This window comes from Festucalex cinctus, chromosome 12, assembly GCF_051991245.1.
Source record: "Festucalex cinctus isolate MCC-2025b chromosome 12, RoL_Fcin_1.0, whole genome shotgun sequence".
NCBI classification, from domain to species: domain Eukaryota; kingdom Metazoa; phylum Chordata; class Actinopteri; order Syngnathiformes; family Syngnathidae; genus Festucalex; species Festucalex cinctus.
Window position 1 is genome coordinate 13,276,792 of NC_135422.1, and position 24,111 is coordinate 13,300,902.

The 24,111-nt window shown below is 42.1% G+C and overlaps 1 protein-coding gene and 1 long non-coding RNA gene across 4 annotated transcripts in view; one reads left to right on the forward strand and one right to left on the reverse strand.

The window, feature by feature from the left end:
- Positions 1-24,111, reverse strand: part of LOC144031301 (uncharacterized) — a 169,324-nt gene that overhangs the window by 121,599 nt on the left and 23,614 nt on the right. For both annotated transcript variants that reach the window (XR_013287491.1, XR_013287490.1), the window contains exons 2-3: positions 23,367-23,481; positions 16,334-16,492 (exon numbers count right to left, since the gene is read on the reverse strand). This is a non-coding gene — a long non-coding RNA (uncharacterized LOC144031301). The remainder of the gene's footprint in view (positions 1-16,333; positions 16,493-23,366; positions 23,482-24,111) is intronic.
- The window catches only part of hs6st1a (heparan sulfate 6-O-sulfotransferase 1a), a 78,414-nt gene that overhangs the window by 36,136 nt on the left and 18,167 nt on the right, over positions 1-24,111 (forward strand). The gene's annotated exons all lie outside the window — the stretch shown is intronic.

A 24,111-nucleotide genomic window follows, 5' to 3' on the forward strand; every position in this document is an offset into this window, starting at 1 on the left:
CCATCCATTTTCTTGACCGCTTATTCCTCACAAGGGTCGCGGGGGCTGCTGACGCCTATCTCAGTTGGCTCTGGGCAGTAGGCGGGGGACACCCTGGACTGGTTGCCAACCAATCGCAGGGCACACAGAGACGAACAACCATCCACACTCAGACGCACACCTCGGGACAATTTGGAGCGCCCAATTAACCTGCCATGCATGTCTTTGGAATGTGGGAGGAGACCGGAGTACCCGGAGAAGACCCACGCGGGCACGGGGAGAACATGCAAACTCCACCCAGGAAGTTCCGAGCCTGGACTCGAACCGGAGACATGATATTTACAATATTTTTATATTTTTCATTGCTGTAATGTACAAAAGCACAATATTGTACTTTTTTTTGGATTGAGCTCTTTTTTTCTTAAACAATATTGTTACCTTTTTTTGTATCGCCACAATATCATGATAATTATCGCATCGTGACCTTTATATCGTGATAATATCGTATTGTGACATTTGGATATTGTTACGTCCCTAATCATAACCAGACTCACAAAAAGATGAAGATGGCATTTTGAGGGGTGCCTCAATGTCAAAATTCATCTGAGAAATTTTGTGTAATTGCTATCAAATTTGAAGCTGGTTGATCTAAAGTTTGCGTGAGTAGCAACATAACATTTGGTCAGAAAATTCCAAAAAGTCTCAATAAGCCTTGCCTGAAAAGGCACAGGAAGTCATTCAGGCATGTTTTAGGGATGGCTGAGTGTACCAGATATCAGGTGGAGGCTGCCGACCCAAGCCACCCATACTTAATGCAAAAAACAAACAAACAAACAAACAAAAAAAAAGACATACAGGAAGTCATCCTTGGCAGTAGTTGGCGCTATACAGACACATTGGCGAATCATCTGCATCAAAAAGAAATGTCTTTGTTCATAATATTTTGTCAATGTGTTAAATTATTTTATGTGTTTAATTATGTATTTGTTATCCTTAAATCGGTGAATATTTATTAGGGGTGTCACGATTCGCCAACTCCACGATTCGATTTAAATTTCGATTTTGGGGTCACGATTCGATTTTTTTTTCGATTTTTTTTTTTTTTTTTTTTCCCGCTCCCCCACTTTATAACACAGAGGCATATGCTTCTGTAGGCTAAGGCTAGTCTATGATCATTGGTTCTATTCATTGTACAGTAAATCTTATTTCAAAAGATCGGCTACATATAGGTGATGCAATTTCCATATTATTTTTGTGTAAATTTATGTAATATATGATAATTGACATTAGGCAGGAATGATCAAATTCAAAGAATTTATTTACAATATAAAGTTAACCGTCTTGTTCTTACTGAAGTGTAAAATAAAAAATAAAAAAACAAAAACAAAAAGTCACAGTGGGTGCCTGCCATCTATTGACTGTTTTTGGTTACAACAGTGTGCTGTGCGTTCCTCTTAAAATAATGTGCAATGTGCAACAACAACAAAAAATATATTGTATCCAAAGTCATGGAACAAATACAGCCTGAACAAACTATATCCCAACATTTACAGTTGCTGGGCATACTGTAGCGTGGTTCAAGTACACTAATTAAATGTTTGAATCCAGCGTTTTCCAAGGCTGCAGGTCTGCTGCTATAAATAGACCTATGGATCTGGCGTTTCGCGCGAGCTGAAGTGTGTGGAAGTTTCACTGTAAATGAGGATGAAATAGTTGGTTGGACAGTTGTTTTCCCACTTCTAGTTGAATTTGATAAATCTAAATCTTTGTGATGCCTGCGTAAATGTCCCGTCATGTTTGTCGTGTTTCCCGTTGTTACGGCTGGCGGCTCGGGCCCGCCGCCGGCTCCGCTCCCCTAGTATGTATGTGTGTGTTTGTGTCGGCTGGTGCCCGTATAATGGTACTTCAGTTTGAATGCGCCAGCGCGACACTCTGATTGGAGGACTGTGCCAGCGCGACACTCCGATTGGACGACTGTGCCAGCGCGACACTCCGATTGGACGACTGTGCCAGCGCGACACTCCGATTGGACGACTGTGCCAGCGCGACGCTATTGTGTATCCGTGTATTATACCCCTAATTGGTTATTGTTGTTTCTCCTCCGTTCTGTCAGTTCTGTCAAATGCGGTTATTATTTGTTCACCTTCCACTTTCACTCCCTTGTCAAACCCCTGCCTGAAATTTCAATTAAAACTACTCAGATGTTAAAGTCGACCCGTGTTTATCTACTCTATATTTTCTGTTATTGTGTTACTTCCCTTCCCCTTGACGAGCCGGGCGTAACACCGTGGCCGAGTACAGTACGCGCACATAGCATATCTTGCAACTGTGGTCTTTTTATCGACAACGTGAACGTTGTCGACATAACTCACCGGGAACGCAAAATGTTTCCAAACTGGTGACGAGAGAAGCGGGAGCGGCTTGAAGCACCATTGCTGTGTCTGTCCGCGCTTGCCATCATGACTGCAGGAGAAGTCAGCTAACAAGTGCCGTTAGCTAGTAGCTGAATGGCTGCGTCTCATTTGCTTTCCTGGGAGGTGGCGGTGGCGGCGGTGGCGGCGGGCGCGGGGGGGGGCATCGAATCGTGTGTCCTCTCTTCTATTTCGATGCTCGAAATCGTGACGTAATTTCGATCGATTTCGATAAAAAATCGAAATCGTGACACCCTTAATATTTATATTGATATCGGTGTGAAAAAACAAACTACGTTAAAGACAAGGCTGTCAAACAACTGTTGTCCAGTTGCTACCAAATTTGAACAACAGATGCTAAATTGTGATCATTTTTTTTGTCATTTTGTAATTGAAGCATGGCAGAAAAGATGGAGAAGTCACCATAAAATTCTAAGAAATCAAGTTGACAAGGTATGAGTCGAATAATACCAAAAATGTAACCATACCTTTTTGATTCCCTACGAACTGTGGACCCTCGCATTAAATCCTCGCGTCGCCTCCTAACAAGCTTGGGCTTGCAAGGGCCCGTTCATCGCAGCTCCCAACTTTATTTATTTATTTGTTTAACAGTATCTGTCGCATTGGGCTTCATGCACGCCGATATGTGTGTGTGTATAAATATAATATGCCGTGTAAGTAGGGCAGCAGCCTTGTTTGCCTGACTGCAAACGCGGCGGGAAGTGCAGCCATGTTGCCACAACGATTAGTAACGCTGGCCGCTATTTGTAGCATTGAAATGGAAGTTTGTTAATCAGTTAATTAAATCAGCTAATTAAATCATTGTTTGGAGGCGGGGGTGTTTTTCTCAATTTCTTCCCCGGCCAGCAGGAGGGAGGAACTTGAGCGAAAACACGGGATGTTGAAGCGATAAGGACGCGCAAGGCGAGAAATATTCTTGTCAAACTTGCGTGCTTATTCTCTTGTAGCTTTATGAAGTCATCTGGATTCTGTCGCCTTGCTCTTACGCACGCTTATTCCTGAGTGACTTTAAACAGTTTCCAACATCAACAGCATCACATTCCCCTCGTGGCAAATTATAAGTGTGCGTGGTGCGTATTTTCCACTGATGTCAGCGTTTGGATGCCAAATGGCCGTCTATGGAGCGTTGTGATGCTGGAATGCTTTTCCCGTTAAACAATCTGCATTAATGTTGCATTATCCAGCACAGTTTGTGCTCTCCGAGCTGCCAGACACCATTGGATGAATGTTTCTTCTTGTGCGCATGAATCCCAGTCCAAACAATTAGATAACAATTATTTGAATGACTTTCATGCTTGGTGTCAGAACACAGTGCGGTGCTACTAAATGGTGGGGAAAAAAAGGGAAGCCGTGATTGGGATCAAATTGTTTGGGAGTGAGTTAAAAGCTGGGGAATATTAAGTGAGAAGCAGCTGGAATCAAAATATGAAGAGGAACACTCAGGAAGAGTGTGTACTTCTGCCAAACCTTGTGCAGAATCAAAACTCTGAGCCTAGTCAGAGAACTCAAGTGTTGGTCAAAGTTGATTTCGAGCCCCGCAGGAGGCAGTAATTTACATCACATACTGATTACAAAAGTATCAAGATGTGGACCCCGGATCACAATTCCAAAAATGATAACGAATTGCTCTCACTTGAGTACAGACCTCTACCAAGGCCTAACAGTTGTAAAAATATCAACTTTCGTGAAAAGTAGTGATATGCCGGGCAAGACAGTTCAAATCCAGTCCTGAGTAGGAATGCAACGATAACGTCGATATTGTGATATCTCCATATTAAGATCGCCATTGGCATGTTACGGTATTAAAAGCAGCACATCTCAGTCGAAAAAAACCCACTACTTTTTGCCCGCTTCAGACAGACCATGATACTTTGCGCCGCCAGGCCAATAGGAATAGACGCGGTTTACATAGTAATTCAAGATGGCGGATAGCGGTTATGCTACCGGCATGGATTTAGCAGAAAAACTTGGAGATTGAGATTGCAATCTTTTACAATATCGTGAATTATTATAGGGTGGCACGGTGATTGAGTGGTTAGCACGTCCGCCTCCCAGTACTGAGGACTCGGGTTCGAGTCAAGGCTCCGGCCTTCCTGGGTGGAATTTACATGTTCTCCCCGTGCCCGCGTGGGTCTTCTCCGGGTACTCCGGTCTCCTCCCACATTCCAAATACATGCATGGCAGGTTAATTGGGCGCTCTGAATTGTCCTTAGGTGTTCTTGTGAGTTTGAGTGGTTGTTCGTCTCTGTGTGCCCTGCAATTGGCTGGCAACCAGTCCAGGGTGTACCCCGCCTACTGCCCAAAGCCAGTTGAGATGTGCTCCAGCAACCCCCACAACCCTTGTGAGAAATAAGCGGTCAAGAAAATGGATGGATGAATTATTATACAGTACTGTGAGTTTTTTGTTTTGTTTTTTTTGTATCGCCAACCTCCACACAATGTCAAGGTAATGATCTTATTGTGTGGTTCATATCATGACAATATTGTACCATGTTTGGATATTGTTGGACTTACCACAAACGTAAATGCTTGACTAGAACATGTTCCATATTTTTTTTTTTACCCACTTGGGTAAATTTATGAGCAAATTAAGACGAGCTTATCATTATTTCGATACACCATAAAATTCTGTGAATATCACGAACCCATGTATAATACGCCCCACTAAGATCACCATTTTAAAGCATTTTTTTCCTCTGTACTTATGGTTCTTGATTTGCTGGCATCCTTTATTATCAGAGTGAATAATATGAAAGAATAAAGATTCACCAACAAAAGCCTGAGGGGCCGCCAGACCAATGAAACGTTGGAGGAAACCCTGGTATAGTTATGTATGAAAGGTACTATAAATCAGTGACCCCCCCCCCCCCCCCCCCCGCCCAAAAATAAAAAAATAAAAAAATAAAAAAATAAAAAAAATAAAAAAAACTTTTTACTGCTCAGGTACTGGTAAACGCTAAATGGGAAACATTTTAATTTTTTATTAAGCCTCCTCTATAATAATAAGCCACTTGATGTTATTTTTTATTTGTTATTCATGGGATTTTACGGTATGTACACTTTTGTTCTGTTTTGATATTTTGCTAATGTAAAATATATACATTGGCTCAATAAATGAGCCAATGTCCTAAACAACACCCCCCAAAAAATATTCCTGGATTCGTTCGTATAAAATAAAAACGTCTTAAAACGTTACCTACTTGGCAGTCAATCATGAGGAAGGTTACCCCAAGGAAGCACTTTTTTTTTTTTTTTTTTTTTTAAATCCAAATGTGGCACCCACTTTCAATGTCATAGCTCCCTCCACAGACGAAACCGCGCCAAGACATAACATCCGGGCCTGAGCCTGCTCCAGCTTTCAAACGATGCCGCAAGTTGAGGTAGCAAAGTTTTATTTCATCTTCACTGTGATTTGTTGTGTCATGACTCAGGGCTGTTTTGGCGAGGCCTTGGATGGTACAGGAAGAAAATTATGCAACTAGCCTTTTCGCGTAGACGTGATCGCTCTCAACAGCCAGACCTGGGAATTTGAAAGAATGTGACATCGTCTCCTGCGCCGACCCCGGATGGAGGACGGGGTGGGGGTTGGGTTGGGTTTGGGAATCCCTGCTGCTCAGCGGATTGGCACTCCAGATCTCTCTTTGCTTCGCCCGTTAATCTATCCTCCTCGACTCTGCGTATAATCCCTCCCCTGCGGTCCTGCGCTGACAGGTGGAGGCTGGGCGAGGTTGTCCTTGACCAGCGTCGCACGGTGGCCTGTTGTGAGGCTGGATCAGGCCAGATCAGACTGAATCACCCCCGAGCCTGTGTCGTCTGGGGAGCTGCAGGTATCACGAGAGGATTTTAGGGGAGTTTTGCGGCTCTTAGCGCATCCATTTGGAAGTTGGCTTGTTGGAGCAACTGAGACTCACTCAACCATCCAGATACTTTTTTTTTTCTATAGATACGAGAGAATTTTACAGAAGACTTTTATGTTGTGGCTGCATAATTGGCGGGAAATTCAGTTTAGGTCGGAAGGTCACGTGTTTCAAACTAGCAATTTTCTAGAATCTAGCAATTTTTGACAGCATGTTCCTGCAATGTGAAAGTTTGTTGAGAGTTCTTGGAAACTTATTGAAGTTTATTGATCGTAACAGACTGCGTGTTCAACTAGCAAGTTTGTTTCAAACTTTTAATTCATCCGAAACTCTAAAACTCCAGTGCAGCATCAAAGTTGCTTAAAACTAGGGTTGCCAACTTTCTCATCCCGAAATAAGGCACAGAGAATTATTTTACGGGACTTTTGAGGTCCCGTACGGGTCATAACAATTTAGCCCAAAATACGAGGCGTCCCGGAAAATACGGGACAGTTGGCAACCCTACTTAAAGCGTTAGCTTCGCTTACATGTGAAGGCTAATGAAAGTTATTAAATGATCATTTTGGTTGGAAACGTCATGCGAACCTGAATATCGTCCCAAAACTAGCACAGTTTAAAAACCTACTTGCAATGGCATTTAAAGTTAAAAGCTTGGCCGTGGGATGAATGAAACTAATAAGTCATGAAAAATAACAAGCTTTAATTTTCCCAGTCCATCATTGAAAGAATTATGCGCAAATTCTAATCCCCGATTCGAATGTTGGTTGGTTGTTGTTTGTAAAGTTACGTTGACAACTACTGGTCTGGAATGCAAATTACACTGTGATAGGTGATAGTTTGGACATTTTCATCTTTTTGTGGATATTTACAAAACTTTTTTTTTCCCCAGAATTGTTGATGTGAACATGTGAGGTTTAATCAGACATTTGCAATGATTTTCCTTTGAAAAGGTAATTTTGTGACACTTAATTTTCTTAATGCCTTTACCATGGCTTTTAAACATTAAAATTTATCTTGAAGTCTCAGTCCCATCATCCAAGCAGAGGCTAAATGAAAGGCCGACTCTTTCCACCTCCATGTGAAGAGAGCTATACATGCCAGAGCTAATTTGTTCAAAATACAGCTTTTTGGTGCGAAGCCCAGTTTGAGACTTACTCCCCCCACCCTCCCAAATAAGAAAACATGGTTTGCAGTGTGCATGCCTCACTCCTGGCAAACGTTCCTGGATTCATGGGAATGTCAAGTGATTGACATTGAAGCAGCAGAAAGGAATGCAGCAGTCCTTCGTTCAGGCACGGTGCAATAACGATAACTTGCAGAAGAGCTGGCAAAAAAAAAAAAATGAAAGCCTCATGTCGCCTCATGCACACTTCATCCAGCTCTGGAAGTTGTTTTTCATCTGACGCAAAGTTGAATGGCAGCTAATGGCTTTCATTGAATGTAGGAAATTGGGCTTCGTACGGCATTTATTTATTTATTTGTTTATTTTTCATGCTGGCTATGTTCACATTTTGGCAGATGCAGAATCATTTGAGAGTTGTTTTGTTAAAAATCAGGCCGCAAAAGCCACAGAGGCTTGCTGGTCTCGGCAAATATGTTTTCACGTTGGAATAATGCGTTTACAATTCAGTAGCATATATTACGGGCAATATTATACCATGTCCTCAATAAAAAGCATGCATACATTTTAGAACGCTTAATTGTTGGAAAAAATACCACTTAATTCTCATAATATAGTCTGTATATTTTTTCATTTTGGTAACAACTTAATTGTCTCTTCTAAATATTCCAGAAATATAATCATCAAAAATAATTGCATTTATCAAATTGAGTTAGCATGAGCTTGCAAAATGTTGCCTCATTTCAACGTTTAATTCATTTTACCATTGCAGTAAACTTCTGCTTCTCTCTTCTTGCGTCCCAGCTGACTAGTGAAGGCTGCACATTGTGAATTATGACATCACGCCCTTCAAAAATATGTTGTAAACACATTTGAGCCCCAGAGTGGGACACGTCTCCAATGGCAAATTAAATCCAACCATGACATCATATCCCTGAGCATGAATGTGTTAAAAAAATAATAATAAAAAAATGACTGCGGTGTGGTCCTTGAGGTCCTCCAGAGTCCACGTCCATTGTTTATTCAGCTACAGGTGGACTGAAGCATGCGCATGACACCAATGACAAGGAGGACATTTGTTTGAGTTAAAGCATTGGAAAGTGTGGCGCAATGTGGAACTAATGGGAGTATGAATAGTACTGTTATGTACTTGAATATCTCCAATGACTTCTTCAGCTAGCAGATTGTGTCATTGAAGGCGCACTCTTGGCAAGGAATGCTGCAAATTGGCCTTATCTAAATGCCTCGGGGCCGTTACCTGATGAGCCTTGGACCTGGAGAAGCCACAATACCATCAATGATCATATAATTAGGCTCGAGAGGCTCAAAAGCTTTTTTTGCGCAATAGTGTTGTTGATGCACAACAGTACTCAATATTCTACCTTGTCTGACCCAATCTTGTAATTCTTACTTGGTTTCTAAGATATAAATAGGGACAGAATGCGTGACTGACGAGGTGAGTGCGACAATCAATTGAAATGAGGCTACAGTCAAATCTTGCTAGCGAGCAGTTAGCATAGCATGCTCCGCCTTAAACAGATTTTTAAAACATGACCGACCCACACGACAAACTAAGACTGACTGGAAGCATCTACAACTCTTAGCTCGTCTGGTTGCAAACGCTGTCATTTAGATTGTGGTGAATGACTTCGACATGTTACACAAACTGTCACTGATTAGCAGGATTTGCTTTTGTAAATATTGAACAGGTTTACGATTCTCCGCTCTGACAGTTTTTCAAGCAGATCAGTGTTTAAGGATCAGCCTTAGCGCACCCCACACCACAGGATAATCTTGTGACAATTGGCCCTTTGCTGACATGCATCCAACGGAAGAGAAAATGCTCAAATTTGCCTTGATCGTCTGGATGTGTGTTGAATTCAAACTTTAAAATTTGCCATCGTAAATATCAAACAGGCTTAATATTTATAGTTGTGCTGCATAATCTTTCTTGAACATGTCCGGACCATCACCTACAGAAGGCCCCTAGAAGATGCCGTTCATCACAGTTGCCATCTATCTTTCTAGCTGGTCTCTCTACCCCCACCCCGTTCTTCCCCTATAGACCAGTTCTACTTCAGTGGCAATGAATCTATGGAAGTGTAGTCAATAACTTCCTGTACGTGTGGTTAACCTCGTGGTGAGACTTATTGATGTCTAAACTTATCACAGGAATGCGAGATGACATTCAAAGCCATCATGAGGTTTTATACAAAAAGTCTGTGTGTGTGTGTGTGTGTGTGTGTGTGTGTGTGTGTGTGTGTGTGTGTGTGTGTGTGTGGGGGTGTGTGTGTGTGTGTGTGTGTGTGTGTGTGTGTGTGTGTGTGTGTGTGGTGGGGGTAAGGGGGTAAGTCAGAACATAGCCAGTGAGCAAAAATTTCCAGCCACTTCCACAGTCTGACACTCACATTATTTGCGACTGATGTTAAATCCATTTTTTTTTTTTTCTATTGAAATGCATTCCACTTTCATAGTAATCCATAAGTATGCCGTCAACTTTTATTTGTTATCCCATCCACCACCAGGAATAAGTGAAAAGACAGCAGTGACCCTATGAGAGCTTAAAACATTTGGCGTTTAATCATGAATATAGTCTGTATATACAGTAGGTTAATGGTTTCTTTCCTCATTGCACAAAATTCATCAATAAGTTCCACAATCTCTGGAAATCTCTGCGGTAGATAATCGGATACCCCCAAACGTAAAGTGTTACTTGACTTAACACCATTCCCCAACAATATTTATCGCAGAATATTCTAATATTTTTCTTGGAAATGACTGTTTTGCCTGCTAGCTTTGCAACTTTATTCTCAAAATTTACATTATCAAGTGTCTTTTATCACTTTTTCCGTCTCATGCACTTTGGCTCAGGACGTGGGTGTAAAAGTTCATCCTCGGAAAGCACCGTTGTGCAAGAACAAGGCTTAGATCATGTCCAATCATAGCAAAGCGCTGGAACTGGCTCCGCAGACCTTACAATGAGCTTGTTTAATCAGCTGCCATTTTCATCGCAACAAATGATTCTCCATCGAAAAAGTTGGCGAAACCTTTCGCTTTTAATTCCCACCATCCCGGCGTGTTAGGCTTCCAGCTCTTGAGCTATGCGCTGATATTTGTTACAAGGAAAACTAGGCTAGTATTTGTTTCCAATGGATCGTGCATATTATTTTCTATTCCGTGTGTTGTCTTTCGTGTGCTGCCAAGTGCTGATTTATCAAGGGAGCATAAGAGAATGGATGGAGATTAGAGATCGACAGTAGAATCCTAATTCTCCTCTTCTAATGGCCTACAGTCGAGGCAGAGTAATATGAAAGGGATTAACGGTGGGATGAATGCACAAGAGGCGGGCAGGAGAGCCTGCGATTACAATGAGGGCTTTTGTTTCTCCGACTATCTGGCTTAGGTTTCCCGCTAGGATCCATTACTCTTGCTTTGACGCCGGCGTCTCGATGAGCAGCGCTTGTATTGTTTCAATGCCGAAGGGGATATCATCGGAGCGCCGCCGAGATCATTGCTCTCGCGCTATAAAGCAGAGCGTCACACATTCCGATTTTTAATATCGTAACCGATTTTTAGACTATGAGAGACAACGTACATGTGTAATGAATGGTAGCAATTTCTGCGCGATTGTATGTTGGTAAAAATCTGACTCCCTTGGGTTTTCAAAGATCGTTCTGACTGCTGAGTTGGCTGTCTGGGCTTTTAGCTCAATGGTCTCTTACAAGCCAGTGATGTGGTGTCCTGAGCCAGATTGGGAGTGAGGTTTTTGGGTGGTGACTTTGGTTCAAAATGGATGAAAAAAAAAAAAAAAAAAAAAGATTATTGGCAGAAGGTCCGTCAACGACAAACGCCCGCAACTTCGAAAAAATGACGAACTAAGCATTGACGAAAGGGGGTTTTCATCCATCAATGTAATCATCAATCCATCAATGACCCATTTTGGTGATGGATTGACGAATGACGATTGATTAACATTGACGGTTGCCCACTTCGAATGGCGGAAACATTGACGGACGCTCATTTTGCTGAGCAATCGACGAATGACGGATTGTCGTTTCGACATGGAATATTGACGGATTGACGATGACAGAAGGGTGTCCTGACTGTAGACGATTGCCGAGTGACAGACACTCAACATTCATTGACACGCCCACCTCTGATTATCGGCATCCCCTTTTAACTTCACCGTGCGATAACTTGTTGGGATCAGTCAGTTTGGCACTGGTTACATCTCCTTGTGCAACTTATCAAACTTTATGGGGCGTGCCAAGCAGACGCCTATATATATATATATATATATATAAAAAATAATAAAAATTTAAAAAGGCGGGAAAATGGAGGCCCTTGCCCGATAAACACTCAATTACCCCGAAAGCCTGTTGTCCAAGGCACCGTTTGTCAATTATATGGGCCGGTTGTCAAGGAGCAGATTGTCAGAGAGCAGGGAAGTCAGGGACAATTAGAAGATGCCTGATTTACAGTGTGCGATAAAGAGCAGCCCTCGGCTGGGCCGGGCTCGGCGAGGCGGGTCAGCGCGAGTCCTTGTGTGCGCGCCATCGGACGAGCTGATGTGACAAAGTGTGACGGATATCCCTGGCACGCCGTTCGCAGCATCATTTCTCCCGTTGCTCCTCGCGGCGCAGATGTTTTCGGCCGATCCCGACGCACGCACGCACGCGTAATGGGCCCGAGCGACACACGCATCCTGGCTCCAGCTGTTCTGCCGGTTCGCGGGACATGCTAGATGCCTCTATTAGAGCGGCGAAAATCCCCCAAGAGGTGGAAGAGAGAGATGGCTGGGGAAAGAAAAACGGGGAGGAAAAACGAATAGTGTTCACTGATCACTGGTTTGCTATCTGGTTGTGGCTCAGGTTCAGGTTCTCTTCTTGGCCAGTCTCTCCATAACTCATTCATATTTGTGAGGCCGTCATCTTTAGTCAAAGCCTAAAGGAAGGGTGAAAGAGGAGGGTAGCTAGTGGTTAATCAAATCTGAACCACCAGATCGCGCTTTGGATCCGGCGTTCTGGAATCCTTGTCATAAGACATTCTAGACATTTCTGAGCTTCTTTGTGTCAAAGTGAAGAGTGGAGGAGAGAAAGGAGGCCGAGCTGAGCCAAGGGGAGGGGGTACTGGGGAGCGGGTTCACAGAAGGAGTGATGAATGTCTCTGGAATGCTCTCGGAATGCTGGGATGGGGCTTTTGCTTTTGGAGGCCTTTTCCTCACCCAGGGCAGATGCGGCCTAGAGGGAAATCACAGGCTTATCATCCCCGCCGCTGTTTACCTCCTTTACAACCCCCCACTAACCCCACCCCCACACCTCATAGGCCTACACTCACATTTCAGTGGAACATTGTCACCGGTATAACCATCAAGGGAGTCGTGGCGGGGAGTTAAAAGTGAGATTTAACCTCCAGCTGGTTGCCTCCAACCTTTACAGATGGTCTTATTTACATTTACAAGGATTTACGTTTGCACGTTGGAAGTTACAGCCAACTGCCACGTGTCCCTTTTTGGAGGTTAAGCGAAAGAATCCGCCCGCTTTCGCTGAGTCTCGTCAGACCGTGCATTTGCGCAACGCTTTCCTGTAATCACTCAAAGGCATCGTGAACTCGTGGGGCCGCGGTTTAAACGGGGTGCATATATACCGTTATGCGGCATGTGAGTTTGAGCATTTTTTTTTTTCCTCCACAAAGACTATGTCAGATGTATCGGAAAGTTTATCTGGGTCATTATCCTGTAAAATGCGACCATAGGTGATTATTTTTATTTTATTTTTTATTTACAATTTTCTGCATTCCTATATAGTTTATAATGTTGTGACTTTATCTAGTAGAATCCACAGGTGAGGAACTTAATACGCAGGGGTCCACTGTACATACATCTAATTTGTTGATGTGTAATTTTTCTATAAGAAATACTGTATTGTTTTTTCAATTAATACTGTTTTCTTGCAATGTTACGACTTTATTCCCCAATGTAACCCTGCTAATTCTCTACTGAGAAGCTCATCTGACCTTTCACTTGCGCAACGCTCCCTGTAATCACAACCATTTTGCAAAGTGGCGAACCCGCCATTCGGGGCCTTGCGAAGGCCAACCGCAAGATGAGACAATGGTGGGTTAAGCGAGCAGACCGCTCCTGCGGGCATTTTAGACGACGGCACATCTGTAGGTCAGCAGTTATTCATGTTTCTTAGGGATGCACCCGTGTGGGTGGTTGAACCGATAACAAGAAGCGGGCGGAAGGAAAACCGACGGTGACCCGTTGCGTGGGAGGTATACAGGCCAGGCGGGCAAAAAAAATAAATAAATAAAAAAGGCAATATTTACTCTGCTTCTTACAGAATGCAAATCAGCACATTTCTCTAATTTCCTCTGTTAAGCCTCTTCCTCCAGCCATCCATCTCCATCCAGTCCTCGCATCCTGTTTTCCTTTAACGTCTCCTACTGAGCGGCACTACATCAGCGCTGCAGATTGCAGCATAAAAATGTGGAAAAGCGCTCAGTCCTCCGCTGGGGACTCTTTTTCGGTATGTGTTCACTCCACTCGCCATATGGAGGAGAATCATTTGCGTGGCGTATTGTTTCCCCTGGCATTCGGCCTCCTGTGAGGTTCAGCCACAATTTTCTCAGTGGCCAGCCAATCATCTCTGACTTCCCGAGCCCTTTGCAAACCCTTCATCAGCAGTGTCCAAACTTGACCACACTGAAGGGCCCCATACAGAAATATCGAAAGATGCCAGAGCAACTTTGACATTCCTCAACTTTAATCCATTAAACATGCTAAAATGCATGTATATTAATGAAATGTGTCCTTTGCGTTTAAAATATGGCGGTAAACGGGAACATCAGAAGAAGAAAACATTTTTGTCATCCAGCATAAAAATATCTATTTTTTTTTCCCATAAATCTGTATGTAAAATAATGTAAAATGTTGGGATACATATCTACTTGAATGTCATGTATCGCGATACGTATCGTGATACGCATTGTAACGTGGAGTTTTTGGCAGTACACAGCTTTAATGAACGAATTAATGAATATGACCTGTGAAAAAAAACTTTGTTTGCTGTGTTCCCACCATACGAACTGGACCACACCAAGTGGGAAAAACAACTCGGGTCCAACGAAAACAAACTAAATGGTGCAGAGCGGGAAGCGCCCTAAAACTCCTCTTTCTTTTTTCAATTTCAGGATTTTTTGGAGCTTCACACACGCTTGCCTGTACTTGTTTCCTTAGTCTGAGCGCATTTAATTACATATCAGCCTCCGCCCACGCCGCCTTTGATAGCTTCCGAGGAGACAAAATCTCCTATTGTTAGCCTGGCAGAGAATAGACATTTCACTTAATGTATTTACTCCCTTCAGTAGTGGCTCCTAAGCCCTTTAAGACCTCAATATGTTGGCTAAAGGCCAACACACTAAAGAGAAGGGCTCTTAAGCTCAACGCACACTGAGACGTAAATATATACGTAATGTTTTACAGCCAGTAATACTTAACTATATTTCGAATTTCAAATGTACCTGGTGTCTAAAAAGTGCCAAAGCTCTGGCTTAATTTGTGCTGCCCGAAAGGGGACCTGATGCCTCTTTTGTTTTTGTTTTTTAGAAGGGAAACAAGTCCACGGCTTGCCAAGCTAACCAGATGGCAAATGTACTAGATGCTAATTCAGGACTCCGGCTTTTAGATCCATCCTGCTTTTGAATTGCGAGGTAATGCCGTTCCAGTTGGAGGGCCCTCCGCCTCTGTGACGACATGCTGATAAAGTTTGTGTGTATCTTTTTTTTTTTTGTTATCCCATTAAGCGTGCATTTATAAGAACGACAGCTGCTGCTGCTGCAATTCTGCATTCTTCACCCTGATACAGTACCTCTAACCTGGCAATAGCCAGATGGATATTACATATCCATCTGGTACCTCTCCACAGTAATTTCGTTGGGAAAAGGCGGGACATTCTGTACAATAATTCCAGCTGATTAGATGATGCGACATTCTACACGTTTGTTTTAACCAATCACCGTTCTTGTCGAAGGGGGGAAAAGCACGAACATCTTACCAGCTAGAAATGCACGAAGCACTTCTCGCTGTTCAACATTCAACAAGGAAACAGTGAGTAATTCTGCGGGAACACAATTAATTGTAGCGTCCATTCGTCCATGTTGGGTTTGTTTGTTAGCCCCTGCGTCGGCGTCCTGATTTCGTCACAGTTGCATATCCCGCCCCCAAACGCAATGTCGCTCTGTGATTGGTCAATGGCGGTTATCTGCAGGAGCGGTACAAGATGTAGTCTCCGGAGTTTTTGAACTCACAAATACCGCGAGAATTCATCTTGCGAGAGCAAGGTTACAGTATCGCCATCGCATCGTTACATTCTAAACAACCCCCGCAATTAGTGACATTTGTCTTTATAGAAATAATTTTAAAACTATTTAAATGCTCTCTTGACATGTTGTGATAGCATTTAATGTATTCCTTACTATTCAATTTGTGTTCTTTTCAATGTGGAAAGATGACGTGAGATTGGAGTGGTCATGGAACAAATAAAACGCATTAGCCAAGTCTATCCTGGGGAAAAGCGGCTAACTCGGTTACGTTGACCACAAAAACTGGTTGACAAAAAAATCTGCCTTGAAACTATAATTAAACCAATATTTAGTTAGCCCCTTGTCTCCACACATTTGTTGCTGCGGACGCACTTCTCCGTCAACAAATGTCCATGGAAATTAAGTTACTTTAAGTCACTTATAACTGAAAAATTACATAAATAAAGTTTTATGTAATTACAGAGCTGGCAGAGATTATCAGAGTAATTGATTGAATAATCGATTCCAAAAAGATTTGTTAGCATAGTCAAGTCACCATGGTAGCTACTGTACGCGAGTGTGAGGATCACGCAACTCTCTGCGTGCGCTTCCCGTCCTCACCAACCGTTTTGTGAACTCACCGTGCAGAGCCACACGAAGGCCCGACCGCAAGATGACGAGCAGGACGTTGGCAAGTCGCTTCTTGTCGGTCGTCGGGGAACGTCACCGGGCCAACAGCTGCTGCCACTCGGCATTCCTCCGCATGTCATCCAGGATTAGCGAGTGGCGGGAGACGATGCCTGGGATGGGCACGCATACAAAGAGTGGAACACATGTTCTTAAAGGCGCACACATACACACAGATGTAAGGGTGGGGGCTGATGCTCTGTGGAGGCCAGATGTCACAAGCCTTATAATAGAGGGATGCCCTCCCATAAGCTGCTGTGGAAAATCAAGGTGTCATATCAAAGAGCGAACCGCCCCCCCTTTACATACTTTTTTTTTTTTTTTTTTTTCCCTTGTTTGGAAAAGCAGTTTTGAAGTGTGGCTGGGCTGAGAAGGATTTTCACTTCTTATTGTCGTCATACGTAATGCTATGAGAGGGGAAAGGGAGAGGAGGGCAGAACGGGGCTAAACAGAGATCTAATACAACCCTCGCAGCAACCCAAGGCCACCATTTTTTTTTTTCCAAAGTGCATGTTTTGATCAAATGCAAACATCGCATCACTTTCGTTAATCCCTTTCTTGTTCTCATCCAAAGAGCGAGACCACCACCAAACTCTCCTCTTCCCCAGGTGGTTACATTTCTCTCTCATGTTTTTTTTTTTTAACACATTTTCAGATCTGTGTAGAATTCAAAGTAGGCTTTTAAATCTGGGAGCGGTGTAGTCAATATGCACCTGGCAGATGGTGCCCGGGCTCTGCTAGTTTTTCTTCTTTTGCTCTGTTTTTTTTTTTCCTCCCTCTTCACAAGCCAGTGACAAAATGCTGCCACTCTGTGCTTCGTTTTCGCTGCGTGCGTTTGTTCTGCTCTGTCACAGATGCGCTCTGAAATCGTGTCTGTCACACTGGACTTAATCCCGAGGTTAGCAGCTGCCAATTGTGAGCGCGCATACGTGTTTGTTTGTGTGCATGTGAGCGTGCGAGTCAGAGCCTCTGTGCAAAACGTGTGCAATTATTCTCATTGCGCTGGTCATTTAGATGTGAACCATTAAACAAGTGATTCTCAAAGTGTGGCGTGTGTAGCGCTAGTGGTACACGGGCTCCCTCTTGTGGTACATTGAATATTTAATACATTTCTTCAAACTGCATTAAGTTACAATGGCTAAGATTTATTTAATCCACTATAATTCAGTTGGATTTAAGTTGAATCTTTTTGGTACAGTTTGTATTTTAAAATAATATTTTAAACATTTCAATACAATAATATGTTTTATGCAGCCCCAACACTAGTGTAAACCCGACATTCTTATTAATATTGTTTTTGTGGAATATGAGTTGAGCACCATAATCGACCCGTTTTTATCCAACTCAGAGGGCGGCCATTTTGCCACTTGCTGTTGACTAAAAATGACATCATAGTTGGTCAATCATGGCTCACTTGTTTTCTAGGTTTGGTCATGTGACATTCACAAGCTGAGCTGTGATTGGTTACCTGCGCCCTTGTGATGTCATTCTCAGTCAACAGCAAGTTGCAAAATGTGTTTTTAAAGGTACTAATTGTACATGAAAAATAATGAAAATATCAAATTTATAATAGGCAAAATATTAATGTTTGACTGCCAAAAATGGCTAAATAAGTAAAGTATCCCTTTAATGGAATGCTCAGAGTACACTGAAGCCTCCATTTTTCACAGGAATAATGGCCAAGATATCTACCTCATATAAATTGTGAAAATCCATAAATAATTGACACCCCCTAAAGGGCTTAAAATGGACGCTTGTATTTCATTTGGATTGATTTAGATCCTCTGGCTTATAACAACACAAAGAATTTAACTTGCACGCACACATGAAGCCATGCTGAATAACTATCAACTGAATCAATACATCAATTATTCAACTTAAAACAAGTTAACTTCACGCACATCTCAGACAGTCTTAGCTAGCCTACTAGGCTAAATAACAAGCCAGTAGAAATTGACGTTGCATCACACATTAACACACAAATTAGTCATTAATCCCACCTTGCTAGCTTGCAAGCTAATAGTAACAAGTACTTCTTTCTTTCATTCAAGGACCAACAGCACACCTAGTACCGGAGGATACATTTTAGGAAAAATACGCTAGGGTCAACTGTAATGTCATCTTACTCAGGAATATAAGTGAAGCGAGCCAGGACTAAAGGAGGACAAATGGGGTATTCGGGGCTCGAGTCGGGTTGTGACTTTAAGGGCTGCCAGACAATGAGCTGCTTTCAGCAGCGCTCGCATGCACACAACACAGACGCCTTGTTATGTCCTCCAAACTATTGTCGTTCCTGGTGCACAATATTTGTCTCCCGCTATTTCATTAGGGCGCCCCTTCTCGTCCCTCATCCTGACATTGCTGCTTTTAATTGTTATGGCTGCTTGGAGAAAATTCTCCGGCATGGTGGCGACACGGTGCAAGTGCATAATGAAACGGAGGATGTTGTCTTCATGCTTTGCTTCCCTGGAACTTCCTTTGCCGTTGTCTTGCTTCTCACAACTTCCCTGAAAGCAGTGCTCATTAGCCACTTGGCCTTGTCTTAAAGTCCTTGTGAAAATAAAGTGAAAATAAATGTCTTGTAAATTTGACACACCACAGTGAAGTAACTGACCATCGCCAACTTTGCCAAGTTGCCTATATATGAGGCTTCAAAACTGAGAAAAATCAAACCTTTGTACTGTTTACTGTCTGCTAAAGGTGTTAAATCGCACCAAAGTGGGAAAAAAATGGTTATTTGGTCTAGCATCTTCTTTTATCTACATATCCCTATCTGAGCTATGAAAATAAGCCTACAGTGGGCCTTTCCACGGCACCATGAACTAGCTCACGAGGTAACAGGCTCCTCAAAATCATGATTGAACAGCTAGCTAGCTCATTGCTCATTCAGAATATACGACATAGTTTTCAGTCTTTGCACATGTTTTCAGCAATAATTTTCTGAATTCACTTTACGGGGCCATGTTTGGCACAGCCCTCCAACAGGCAGCCAGCCTAAATTGGACTTGAAAGACCGCTTTGCCCACACACCATACATACACATACACATACACTTATAAATGCCCAACCCCCCTTCACCCTCTTCTGCCTGGCTTCACACTTTTTCCCTAGTTCTTAAAGAGCCAATTGTCCTCCTGCTTTCCGATTCCCCAGGGTGAATTTGTGGTTGGTGGGCTGGTCAGTGGAAATGGTGGCCGCAGGGACTGGATGAGTGACAGGGGCCATGCTACAACACTCATTTCTCTTTCTAACTACAATGATACAGACAGAGTAGAGTGCATAGTATAACTTGTGCCAGCATATTGTATGGTTGAATTTTGCCTTTAACATTCATGCGTCATTCATTGAAGATTGTCAGAAAAAATTGCACAAAAATGACAAAAGAAATTCCTGGCGTCACATCAATCAGAGACTATATCACTTAAGCAATTTATTAATTACTTATTTTTAATCATGTTTTTTTTCAAATATTTTGGTTTTTGTCCAATATTTTTCTTTCACTAATTTTCCTTGTAGTCATTCATGGAAATGTAATGAAATGTTGCCTTGTATAACTACAATGATGTTGGGGGGAAAAAGTAGGAAAATACAAGAGGAGAAATACAAAAAATGTTCAATTAAAAGCCCAAATGAAAGAAAAAATATATACAGTTTTGTAAAAAATATTGGCTGAAATTGCAAAAATTGAAAAAGTATTTTGGGAAAAATACAAACATACAAAAACAATGCAAAACAATTGGATACAAAACTCAATATATTAAAAGATGAGAAAATAATAAATATTTGCAGATAAAAAGACTAAGTACTGAATGTGTGAAAATTGATTGATTGTAAGATGCCGTGTCACTTTGTCAAATGTGTGCTCATTCACGGCCGACTCCACCGAGTCTGGATCATCTCTTATTCACCGACTTTGCATCATCTCTGGGCGAGCGATGAAAACACAATGGAACGCAATAACCATGACAAAGAAACATAGCGGCTCTGTTGTTGTGCCGACAGTTAAATGTCACAATGTGAGCCAATGACCCTGTCTCTCTCTCTCTCTCTCTCTCTCTCTCTCTCTCTCTGTTCGCTTCTCTTTGTCTTTCGTGGCTCTTTATCTTTTTCCCCTTCCAATTCTTGCGTTTACTTTTCAAGGATAGCCTGCCACAGAGAGGAATCCTCGTGTGACTCCGCTTTGTTTTGCCGTGTTGGCGGGGATCTGTTGAGAGCTTAACTCTTAGTGAATAGGAAGCGTCACATGAACTCGTGTCACTCCTGGAACTCGATGCTAATTTTCTACATTAGCATTAGGACTAGCGATGTTTCTAAAACAAAGTATCTGATTTTATTGATTGTGGTGTTCAAATTTACAATGTATGTAAATGCAAAATGGGGTGCTGCAGGGTTTTGTACTGGGTCCCCTCTTATTAATCATAAATCAATGAGTCGGGTCTAAATGTGTGATATAAATTTGTTTGCATACTTTGGATTCAATGGTGGTGCGAGAAGGGCAGGTGGGGAGGTTTTTCTACCTTATCAGTCTAATTTCACACTCTCTCCTCCAGTCACACACCCCCCCCCCCCCCCCCCCCACACCCACACCCACACCCACACCCACACACACACACACACACACACACACACACACAGTGAACACGCTGTTGCCTGCAGTCTTGTATGTGACGACTGATTAGCGAGGGGGAAACGGGTGTCGCACACTTTAATCCCAGCCGGAGGAGAAGAGGGTGTGTGTGTTTGCTTGTGTGTCTCTTTCTCCTTTTTTTTTTTTTTTTTAAAGAATGGGGCACCCTGGTATCCTCCTCATTAGCCCCTTTTTTACCCAGACGTTAATGGCCCCCGAGCTCTGGCTAGCCTTCCTCTTCTTCCTCGCTGCTTATTTTCTCCTCATTATCTCCTCCACCTCTGGGCTAAAAACGAGCTACGAGGTGACATCATCACGTCAGCAGAATGAGGTCATACTGTGCAGGTGCATCTTAAGCGGTGGTCCCGGGTGGGCTGCTGCTGCACAGTCATAGCATTATCTCAGCGATGATGGTTTTGAGCTCGCTATCAGGCGTAATGGATGAGCGACCAGAGAGGAATCAGATGGTCCACTTGATTCTTTTTACAGCCTGAATATGGCCGATTAAATGATGCGATGGATCTTTCATAGTGTGAACATGGATGAACAATTTTGAAAAGTAGTCTAATTGTGTTTTTAGTTTTTCGCAGAAAATGCATTTTTGAGGTTTATCAGCTTTTTTTTTTTCGTTTTTCAATTAGCATCATATATACATGTATTTTCGTTAATCCTGGGCCAGTTCAGTCCCTATCCGCTGCACAAATAGTGGGGGTCGGTCCACTCCATATTACAGTGAAAGCTGCAATTTAAAAAAAATGGAATGCATGTACTGTACTATGTACAAACAAAACGTTTGACAAAACCTCCAATTAATGAATCAATCTGGGTTAGGATTCAACCTTATTATGAAACTGCCATGACTAGGGTCATGCAAGGGTTATGCTTACTGTCATGACTAGGGTCATGCAAGGGTGATGTTTACTGTCATGACTAGGGTCATGCAAGGGTGATGTTTACTGTCATGACTAGGGTCATGCAAGGGTTATGTTTGGATCATGACCGTGAGGTCAAGTGTCTGTTTTGAACTGATGTAACCAGCATCTTGTTTCAACTGGTAATACGCTATGTGATGTCAGGAATCTTTAATCTCTTTATCTGGTCAACCGCCAATCAGATAATTCCATGTCAGTCCTGTTACCCACATGTCTAGCCACAACCAATCAGATCGATTCGCTGTCTATATAAGCCTGTCTGAGAAGTGTGTGTTTTGTTGGATTATTACTTCTGTTCCTCTGTGCAACTCCACCGCCCAAGTTAGCTTAGCGTCTTGTGATTCTTGCTACATTCTCGTTGTTTCTCGTCTAGTCAAGTTTGTTCCACACCTCTCGATGTTATGTGAATAAAGAGTTAAAATCTTATTTGTGTCTGCGCTTTGGGATCTAACCTCAGCACATAACAGAAACAATCTGTCAAAAACCCCAACTTCAACCCAATCAAACACCTTTTGAAGGTACCAGAATGGAATAATTGTTTCCCCTTTGAACTCACAGATGTATTTAAACCTCAAATGTGATGAATGTGTCCCACAGTGTGTGCAAAGTGTTGGTCAGCATCCTCTTTTTTTTTTTTTTTTTTTGTTGTTGTTGTCATTAATGCTCCTCATGAAGCAATAGCCAGAAAATAATGAATGAATTTATGAGCTTGGGCTGCCCGCCATCTCTCAAAGGCAATAGCTCGCTATTATTTGTCAGCATTTGGCGTCAAACCAAAGATAAAGCCCAACGCTTGGGCAACAAAGCTTTTTATTTTAATTTTTTTATTTGAAGCCAATCAGTTCCTTCTTCTTCTTCTTCAAAACCACTAATATGGAAATAAGTAAAATGTTAGCTGTGCTACAGATTAGAAATGAAACACAGAAACAATATGCCATTATTTTGACAAGATTTCCATCACTATTCCGATTCAGATTTTCTACTAATTTTATTGTATTTTGTTTGTTTCTCGTTATACTCAACTCTGCTAGACCACTCTCTAAAAACAACCTACGATACTATCAAAGTCCCTGGAGCTGATTTACAGGGTATTTATTAAACAGTAGATACGTTTTGTGGTCATAATTTGGGATATATTTAGGTTTTAAATTATTAATATAGGCAATTATGTAAACATTTTGGGTGAGTCAATTATTGATGGATTGTTGCTATTCAGGTCAGAAGCTCTATCCCAAACTGCTGCTCGTTCTGGTTTTTTTTTTTTTTTTTTTTTTTTTAATGAATCCACCCACCAACCCCTCCGTCCATCTTTCCCAAATGTAATGTCCCACCCCACAATTGGGCTGTTGCCAGTCAAATTACATGAGCGAACAGGCTGAGCACATTCCTGCTGAGCATAGCTTGCAAGTTGGGGGGGCTTCAACCCACCTCTCATCCTCCTTCCCCCTCTTGTACTTTATTCTTTCACTCCTATTATGGGCAGCGGTCGCGAGAAAGGACGATGTATTGTTCATCCAGCCAACCAGCATGATGACTTTCAAATCTGAGAAGATATAATTATGGAAATATGTTAGGCAATATATGGCATTGAAAGTTGGGGTTAATAGTTTTAGGAGCTATTACAAGGGAACTAAATTGTAAAAAGTACGAATACATTAGATGAGCTAACATGCGTCAAAACACTGTACTTTGATTAATATTAAATTGGGGAATGAGAATTAAAGACATGAAACAACGTTCATTTTAAATGGGCATTTATTGTTTGTGTTGTTTAGACAAACCGGTATCAAGCTCAGATTTGGCCAGATTTTTTGCTGGTTTTGAAATATATACATATAAATAATAAAATAAATGTGGTTGCTGCCTTGTGGAATTTCATCTATAGCAGGAAAGCATAACCACTGTAGAACTATTGTCATCATAAAACAGTTAGAAAGCCACTATCAGTTAGCAACATGGAATTTAGTAGTCTATCATGAGAGAGGTCCCACAAAAGTCTCAAGAAGCCATTCCACTCAGGATATCTGTCTTTTTAATTTGGAACGGCCATTTTAAGGTTGGTTTTGAGCTTTTGCAGGTGTCCTTCAAAGACAAACTTCAAGAGATTTTTAAAATGGAGCCACCTGGCGCTAGTTTCACTTGGCGACGTTAAATTTAGTAGTCATGTCTTTCA